Genomic DNA, 10,441 nt, shown 5'->3' with positions numbered 1-10,441 from the left:
GGGACATGAAGATAATTGAAATTGTGTTTCTCTCAGACCCTTGGTGCAGACAATAAATAAACAAACAGACAGTAAACATAAAAATCTAAATAGCAATCTAAAATACTAATCTAGAATAAATATGAATATATAACTGGAAGCATATAAAAACTAAGCTGAACTAAAAAATAAGGTAGAAGGCACAATAGCAGCAGTAGTAAGTACAAAAGAAACAAACAAAACTGGGGGTCTAATGGGTTTTTAGAAGAGTTCAGTGGATGTTTTACTTGTTATTTAGGTTTTATTGAGTGTTGCAGTGACGTTGATGAGCTCTATATAAATTATTATCAGGTGTCTTTGTGGTATTTTCAGAATAAAATTTGCATCTCATCTGCACAACAGCATCCAAAAAAATTGCTCTCTGTTGGTTCTCTGTGAATAAAACCAACATCATCCAACACATTTCATTCCTTTGAAATCCTTTGAAAAGAGAAAACAGATGGGAAGTGGTTTTAAGTGCTTCCGTTATTACTGGATATAATATAACTATGTGGAGCTCGTCCACGCTGAGTGCTCGACTGCTCGTCTATACAAACATGGCTCCATGATGATGGAGAGGAAGGGCGGGAAAAGGGGGTCGCTGAGGTCGTCTCCGTAATTCACACACACACTGAAATTACAGCTGTGACACATTACATTAAGTGACATTATCAGCCTTGGACTTTGGGCCCAAACTGGGAGAAGGTTTCTGTCTCTGTGTGCTGAGCCGGATCGAGGCCTGAGGCCGGGTGAGCGAGGAGGTGTCCAGCTTCTCAGCGCTCCGTCCGAGAGGAAATTAAATCGCTTTTCCCACAGCACCATTAATTATTTTCATTCAGATGTTTATTTGCAAAGGCTTTTCCGGTGAACCTGATGATTATAGGGGGGTGGAGAGGATCGAGGGCCAGAGAAAAGACACAAAGACTGTTTTTTCTTGAATTACGGCGGATTTACATGTTACAGAATCGTGGCCCTGGATGCTGATGCGAGGGAGGGAGTGGAAAAAAAGATCCAAAAGCATAAACAATGATGTATTCGTTATCATTCCTACCTTGGAGAAATAAATTGCATTCTTGGTTTTAGAGAGACACTGAATTTTCCATTGGAGAGGTCAGCGCTAAATGCTAACAGTGGATGTGCTGCATACCATCGCTGCACCGGAGGAGCTTTCATACATTTACTGTTTCAGTGGTGGTTTAGGTTTTTGTTTCAGGATCGCACAGTGGCATGCTCGCCACTGAAGAGGGCACATTAACAGGCATCTTGTTTCCTAGAGGGCACTTTAACACGCGTTTTGGTTCGGGCACTTTAGCACGCATTTTGGCTTCCAAGAGGACACTCTAGCACGCGTTTTGGCTTCCAAGAGGGCACTTTAACACGCATTTTGGTTCCTAGAGGGCACTTAAACACGCGTTTTGGCTCCTAGAGGGCACTTTAGCACGCGTTTTGGCTTCCAAGAGGGCACTTTAACACGCATTTTGGTTCCTAGAGGGCACTTTAGCACGCATTTTGGCTTCCAAGAGGACACTCTAGCATGCGTTTTGTCTCCTAGACGGCACTTTTTTAATACGCATTTTGGCTCCCAAGAGAGCACTTTAATACGCGTTTTGGCTCCTAAAGGGCACTTTAACACGCATTTTGGTTCCTAGAGGGCACTTTAACACGCGTTTTGGTTCCTAGAGGGCACTTTAGCACGCATTTTGGCTTCCAAGAGGACACTCTAGCAGGCGTGTTGGCTTCCAAGAGGGCACTTTAACACGCATTTTGGTTCCTAGAGGGCACTTTAACACGCGTTTTGGCTCCTAGAGGGCAGTTTAGCACACGTTTTGGCTCTTAGAGGGCACTTTAGCACGTGTTTTGGCTCCCAAGAGGGCACTTTAACACGCATTTTGGTTCCTAGAGGGCACTTTAAACGCGCGTTTTGGTTCCTAGAGGGCACTTTAGCACGCATTTTGGCTTCCAAGCGGACACTCTAGCACGCGTTTTTGGCTTCCAAGAGGGCACTTTAACACGCATTTTGGTTCCAAGAGGGCACTTTAACACGCATTTTGGTTCCTAGAGGGCACTTTAACATGCATTTTGGCTTCCAAGAGGGCACTTTAACACGCATTTTGGTTCCTAGAGGGCACTTTAGCACGCATTTTGGCTTCCAAGAGGACACTCTAGCATGCGTTTTGTCTCCTAGACGGCACTTTTTTAATACGCATTTTGGCTCCCAAGAGAGCACTTTAATACGCGTTTTGGCTCCTAAAGGGCACTTTAACACGCATTTTGGTTCCTAGAGGGCACTTTAACACGCGTTTTGGTTCCTAGAGGGCACTTTAGCACGCATTTTGGCTTCCAAGAGGACACTCTAGCAGGCGTGTTGGCTTCCAAGAGGGCACTTTAACACGCATTTTGGTTCCTAGAGGGCACTTTAACACGCGTTTTGGCTCCTAGAGGGCAGTTTAGCACACGTTTTGGCTCTTAGAGGGCACTTTAGCACGTGTTTTGGCTCCCAAGAGGGCACTTTAACACGCATTTTGGTTCCTAGAGGGCACTTTAACGCGCGTTTTGGTTCCTAGAGGGCACTTTAGCACGCATTTTGGCTTCCAAGCGGACACTCTAGCACGCGTTTTGGCTTCCAAGAGGGCACTTTAACACGCATTTTGGTTCCTAGAGGGCACTTAAACACGCGTTTTGGCTCCTAGAGGGCACTTTAGCACGCGTTTTGGCTTCCAAGAGGGCACTTTAACACGCATTTTGGTTCCTAGAGGGCACTTTAGCACGCATTTTGGCTTCCAAGAGGACACTCTAGCATGCGTTTTGTCTCCTAGACGGCACTTTTTTAATACGCATTTTGGCTCCCAAGAGAGCACTTTAATACGCGTTTTGGCTCCTAAAGGGCACTTTAACACGCATTTTGGTTCCTAGAGGGCACTTTAACACGCGTTTTGGTTCCTAGAGGGCACTTTAGCACGCATTTTGGCTTCCAAGAGGACACTCTAGCAGGCGTGTTGGCTTCCAAGAGGGCACTTTAACACGCATTTTGGTTCCTAGAGGGCACTTTAACACGCGTTTTGGCTCCTAGAGGGCAGTTTAGCACACGTTTTGGCTCTTAGAGGGCACTTTAGCACGTGTTTTGGCTCCCAAGAGGGCACTTTAACACGCATTTTGGTTCCTAGAGGGCACTTTAACGCGCGTTTTGGTTCCTAGAGGGCACTTTAGCACGCATTTTGGCTTCCAAGCGGACACTCTAGCACGCGTTTTGGCTCCTAGACGGCACTTTTTTAATACGCATTTTGGCTCCCAAGAGAGCACTTTAACACGCGTTTTGGCTCCTAGAGGGCACTTTAACACGCATTTTGGTTCCTAGAGGGCACTTTAACACGCGTTTGGGTTCCTAGAGGGCACTTTAGCACGCATTTTGACTTCCAAGCGGACACTCTAGCACGCGTTTTGGCTCCTAGACGGCACTTGTTTAATACGCATTTTGGCTCCCAAGAGAGCACTTTAACACGCGTTTTGGCTCCTAGAGGGCACTTTAACACGCATTTTGGTTCCTAGAGGGCACTTTAACACACGTTTTGGTTCCTAGAGAGCACTTTAACACGCGTTTTGGTTCCTAGAGGGCACTTTAACATGCATTTTGGCTCCTAGAGGGCACTTAAGCACATATTTTGGCTCCCAAGAGGGCACTTTAGCACGCGTTTTGGCTCCTCAAGGGCACTTTAACACGAATTTTGGCCCCCCAGAGGACAGTTTAGCACACGTTTTGGCTCCTAGAGGACACTTTAACACACGTTTTGGCTCCTAGAGGGCACTGTAGCACACATTTTGGCCCCCATGAGGGCACCCTGCCCCCCGTGCACGCCACTGGAATCACAGCAACATTTAAAAAAAAAGGAAAATCGTGAGAAACACTGCACAAGTCATTCCTGCGTGTTTTGACCTCCACATCAGAGCAGATAAACCTCGACTTTAAAACAAAACAACATTATCACAAGCCACTGAGAGCGAGGCCTCGTAGTCTTGAGTGTGTTTTGGTTTTCAGAGATCTGGACACAAATCAGATCAAATAATAATAACCCTTAATAATATTGGCAATATACCGACGACGAGCCAAACCAAACAGGGACAGCACAACCAGGCCAGGATGTGGAAAATAGCAACAGTTTGAGGTGACCGCATGGTTTGGCTTCGGTGTGTGCAGCCAGCGAACACACAAGTGTTTGGTCACATGGTCGGGGAGCCGAAGCCGAACTAACAACCCGTTGCCTGTGGAGCTCACGTACAGAGTGTTTGCCATGTTCACACTGACGGAGGGTTAATGCACTGAGGAGCACTTCAGCAGCAGCTCTGTCGGCCTTGTTGTGTATGTGCTGCTCTGTGCTGCTGCTAATGGACTCCAAGATGGGAACTCAAACAATGATGAAGCCTCAGATGGAGAAGGAGGGGGGGGGGGGGGGGGGGGCAGTTCATCACAAACCTCACAAGGCTGCATGTGCAAGATGCTGCAGTTCCTCTCCTGACCACTAGGTGGATGAGTCAGTCTCCATAGACTCTTATGTGCTGGTAACTTTACAGCAGAAATATTTTAAATTCTCCAATAGAAGCCCGGGCTTTTATTTGCTTCACCTGCTGAACTGACCTGTCTTTATTTAATTTTCCTATATGCTCACCAAAGATGTCAAATGTTTCTGTTGTTCCTGTTCAAAAGAGTAAGAATAGAAGGAAAGAGTCGGATCCTGAGCAGCATTCATTTACAAGTTTAATCAGCATCGATTAAACTTCTGCTAAATGAATATGTGCTCGGAGTTGTTTTAGAGGTAAATTCATGTCAAACAGCTGATGCACGTTTCCATCTGAGGCAGTTTTTCATTCAAGCAGTCTCTGTATTTCCCTCTAAAACAACTCTGTCTGGTAACGTTCTGTTATTATCTCATAGCGTGGTGAATGTGCAGGTCACAACTTGTCCACCAGAGCGTTTTGTTGTTGAGTTGTTGGATTGTGTATTTGATGAGTTTGATGAAGGAAACCAAGAAATCCCATGAGCCTCCGTAGTGTAGCTCTGAGCAGCTCGCGGCTCTGCTCTGCCGTTCTAAAAATAGCTTGCACCGACAATTAAAGGTAACAAACCTACTGCTATGACTATAGGGATTATGGCAATGGGCCAATTTGCCAAAATGTTGAACTATCCCAGTGCATTTAACCTTTATTTGATACTAATACATTTTTGGCATTGTCAAACTTCAACCTGGCAAACCTGATGAATTCTCATGATTGACATTGTTGTTGTAGAAATAAACCAAGTGGAGCCAGTTGTTGTTCTGCAGTAAAGGCCACAGGTGTGTAAAAGCAGGGCCGCTGCATATGGGTGAAAGGTCACACGGTGACAATTGACAATTCTGAGGTGAAAATATTCAGCTGGACAGTAAATTCGGTTATGCGATTGACTTTAGATCGGGAGGTTGGAGCTTAAATCCCATTGTGGTCTGTTAGAGGGTGCAGGGCAGTTTTCTTATTGTGACCACACAGGAATTGCCTAAAACATGATTTCACATGATGAATAAACTTATAATAACACTGGATGATCCTGTATAATACAAGATCGTCCCGTATTGAAAACTAAAAAGCACTGTCCCTTATTGAATCAATACAGGACCCTCTCCCTGCTCTAATGCTACACTATGTTTTCACAGAAGCTGTCTGTCATTGTTACCCAGATTTAACTAAATAAATAAAGGATTATATAACATCAGTATTTTTTTCAGGGGGGCCACAACAGCCCTGTATAAAAGTACACATTATAAAGTAATACTTTAGATAATCATGTAGTTTTAAGCAGCAGTTTAACATCTTTGGCTCTGCTCCGTCCTCATCACTGAACTCTGGACATCGTTCCTCTTTGCTGATGCAGATTACGTTTTACATCCCATCATGATTTTCCAGACTGTTGATCTTTGCCACATTACATAACTACGGTTGTTTTGATAGAGGTGACTAATAAAAGATAAATTCATACATTTGATTAACATTTTGGCCTTATTTGAACTCCAAATTTAATCCAGTTCACAAGAAAAACAGAAAAAAAAACTGTGACGACTGTAGAGCCAGAGAGAACAGAGGGAACATACTGTAGTAAAATCCAGGAAATATGAGAAAACATGTCATCATCACACTCAGAGTGAGTGAATGGAACTGAATTAAACGTGTGTTTTTTGCGAGCCAGGCGTTTTGTTATTGTGTAAACATCTGGAGCTAGTTATCGAAGCGTCTACAACAGAAATATGTCAACACTGGCATCCGATTAGATCTGGCAGATGTGTGTTCAAGATCGCACAAGAGTGATGAGTGAAAAACACACACACATACACACACATATACATGAAAGTCGTCCAGGAACACGATGTACACTGGGACAACTGACCCCCCCGCGCCCCCCAAGGGTGAAAAATATACAAAAACAATAGCTGACATGAAATAATCGTGTTAACCTGTGAGTGGATTGATGTGGAGCGGAGCCGCAGACTGATCCAAAGTCAGCTCCATTACTCCATGTTGACACAAGATTGTTGTAGTTGTGTTTTAATGAAGGTTTGTTCTTCTGGTTTCCCCCTCTTCAATCACTTCTCCCTCCTCTAATCTTCACTTTAATTACAAAAACTAAACATTTGGATGATTTTTCTTTTATTTTTTTTTGTCTGTCTCTGTTAATCTAACTGTGTCCAACAAGTTTGAGTTACTGCGACTGTGCCAGGCGTCGCCTCCGCCTGACGGATCTTTGAAAATGAGATGATGTACCATACAGTCAGAGGTGGAGGAAATAACTCAGGTAAAAATAGCAACACAGAAATCCTACTGAAGTAGAATATACATACACAACGTTTACAAAAGGCCCCTTTAACCTATTTAAAATGTATAGAAGCCTGTTTCTGCAGTGAAAAAAAAAATCCTCCAGGTAAAAGTCATAATTATAAGATAAAAAGGCAATATTATGAGAAAAAGAGAGATAATCTTGGGACAAACTGTCAATATTATGTGATAAAAAGTCAAAATTATTACATAAAAAGTTAAAGATTATGAGATAAAAAGTCATAATTATGTGTTACAAAGTCAATATTATGAGAAACTGGAGCAGAGCAGGTCTAGCGGCTCTTTGGTATTTGACATATGGAAATGGATTGTGAATTCATAACCAACATTTTTGGTGCATCCACCTGTAACCATGGCGCTGACCAGAGATCTGCTGTTCAACGGACGCTGCTATGTCAGCCACATCAGTTTTATTTCTATTTTTATTTTTCGACCTGTTGTGCTCCAGCATCTCATAATTTTTACTTTTTGTCTCATAATTATGACTTACCTTGAAGACATTTTTCTTCCAGTGGTGGAAATGGGCATCCATACATATGACATCATCCATACATATGACATCATCCATACATGTGATAGATAATCTTTTATTACGGACTCAGGTCCATTATAAGGAGACAACCTATGACATATGACATCATTAAGGTGATTTTTTCCCACTATCCGTCGATTTAAATACAACTAGCCTACCTCTTCTCAGAGCCATTATATACTGTCTGTGTATCTACAGTCTTACCTACATTGTATGTCCTTCATTTGATTTGTATATACTGTATGTATATTTATTATACGTTTTCTTATAGCGAATTGTTTTTATTGCACAGACTCAGAGTGGCGCCTTGAATGTCATTTGATGCAGCTGTGTTCATATGACGACAGCAAAGCTTCTATTCTATTCTATTCTATTCATTATTGCATCAGACAGGATTTTATTGTTGAGGCTGGTCGTGGTCGACCTCTTTATATTTGCTGCAGGTAGTTTAGTCCAGTTGTTCCCAAACAGCCTTTTTAAAGGGTCAAAGGTCAAATCTGAGGTGTAATACGAAGGAGTGTTAGGGCCAGCCAAAACAAAAAAGAAGACAGGCAAAAAAAATCCGGCACAAGAATCGATGGATTCTTTTTATTTTTTTTTTGCCTGGCTTTTTTTTTTGTTTGCCTGGCTTTTTTTTTTTGGCCGGAATTTTTTTTGGCTGGCCCTAATACTCCTGATACTGATGAGAAAAATATATATTTAGGGTCCGGGCAGCTAAGCTGCCGGGACACTATTGTATTCCTAGGAATTCTTCTTCTTTCTTTCTTTCTTTCTTCTTCCAAGGAAGTCATACTTCCCATGGGCGAAAACTCACCAAACTTCACAGAAACATCCGACCCCATGCCAGATTCACTCAACTCCAAGGACATGTGCCCCCCCCTCCTAGGGGGGGCACAATAAGCTTTTAAATTTAAAAACTTTAAAAATTCCTACCAAACCAACGGTAGATGCTACAGTGTTGAAACTTCACCACAATGTAGCCTCAATACTGCTGAAACTTTTGTCCACTTAAACTCATTACAAATTATGAAGTCCATCACTCTGTTTTTTTCAATAACTGTAAAACTTTTAAAATGTATCTCCCCCACAATTTTTGCTCAATTGTCACCAAACTTGCTACAGAGCATCTCCAGACTGTCCTCCACAAAACTTGTTTCTCGGATTTTTGATTAAGCAAAAATTGAGCCTACAGTGCATGAAAACGTTTGACTGTAAACACTACTGTAAACATATACCATCAAATTCTTGCTAAATACATTTTCAAACTTCCTGAAAAAAAATTAGAATATTTTGGAGTCATGGTTAATGAAGTTTGGCAAATATCAGAATTTTAATTCAAAAACTGAATTTTTGAGAACATTTTGAATTCTGCTCTCATGGGAACAACTGCAGCCAATGTGAGTGTGGAATTTTTAAACATCAGATTTTCTCTTATGAAGCAAAACACTTATCATTAAAAACAAATCACCAACATTTTCATGCTGTCAAGATGCAATTTATGTATTATCAGATTTTTGTTTAGATGACTGAATTTCTGAAATTTTGACCACTTCATCACAACAGCTGCCCGGGCACTGACTCACCTGAGTGGATAAATGAAGCTACACAGCAGGTCTCACTACCAGCCAATTAGCTCAGCGAGTTAAGAGCTGGTTCTTGGTGTCAGAGGTTGTGGGTTCGAGACCCAGCAAGGGTGATGATGATGATGATGATGATGACAGATCAAAATGTCACATGTCCTCAAGCTGTTTTGCTGTCTAAATGCAATTTATGTATTAACAGATTTTTGTTTAGATAACATAATTTCTGACTTTTTGACCATTTTTGAAATCTGCCTTTACAACAGCTGCCCGGGCACTGGCTCACCTGAGTGGATAAATGAAGCTACACAGCAGGTCTCACTACAAGCCAATTAGCTTAGCCAGTTAGGAGCTGGTTCTTGGTGTCAGAGGCTGTGGGTTCGAGTCCCAGCAAGGGTGATGATGATGATGATGACAGATCAAAATGTCAGTTGTCCTCAACACGAAACACAAGACAATTGTCCTAATGGTGGCACCACAGCAAGCTTCTAATTTTAAAAATCCAAATAGCTTGGACTGGACTATGTGCGAAGGCTCCTAACATCTTAGAGTCACAGTAGATGTTTAACAAATACATATCATTACCTCAAAAACTGATTTTTCTTTTTACTGTGGTTTCAAATCTGCCTACACGACAGTGAATGGCTTACTCAATTTGTGAAGCCACTGTTGAACTGCCACTTGTCAATTAGCTCAGTGCGATAGACAACGGTCTTTGGTTCCCGAGGTTGTGGGTTCAATCCTCAACTGGTCCAAATTGGACATTATAAGGACAACTGTCTTGTCTTCCTATTCTCCTGTTTGTTGCTCAGAATTGCCTAAATTTGCCCAAAAGTAGCCCGGACCCGACCCATCGCTGCGCAGCAGCTATAATTAGATTTGTTTTTTGGGTTGAAATATCAGATGATTCCACCTGTTTAGAGATCAGGAATCAATCATTTGTGCATCGGACTTTATTTAAACGGTGTGATCATAAAACTTTGTCATATTTCAGATTTGAAAAATTTTTGAAAAAGTTCTAGTTGAAGAAAGTTGGAGGAATTTTTCACCATGGTGCGTTCACAGACACATGTTTGCATGGTGCAGGGTCTCATCTGTGCTGATGATGATGAACCAACACACACACTCTGATGTTGGACTTCCATGATTCTTTGATAATGGAAGATGAAACAAACAGCCACTATGAGAAGCTGTGTGTGTGTGTGTGTGTGTGTGTGTGTGTGTGTGTGTGTGTGGACGGACAGAGGATGTGAACCTTAAGGAACTCAGAGTCACTAGATAGAGACACAGTTTTCCCTTTTCACTGGGGACCCTCACCAGGAGTTTTCCCACGCTTGGGAAGTGTAACGCCGTTGTTGCCTCCTCCTCCTCCTCCTCCTCCTCCTCTTCCTCCTCCTCCTCCTCTTCCTCCTTCTGTCTCTCCCTCTCTCTGTTCTCGCCCACTCGTCTAATGTGT

This window comes from Trachurus japonicus, chromosome 4 (assembly GCF_045865225.1).
Source record: "Trachurus japonicus isolate A0001 chromosome 4, Traja_1.0".
Taxonomy (NCBI): domain Eukaryota; kingdom Metazoa; phylum Chordata; class Actinopteri; order Carangiformes; family Carangidae; genus Trachurus; species Trachurus japonicus.
The sequence above is the reverse complement of the archived record's forward strand: the minus strand, read 5'-3'. Positions refer to the sequence as shown.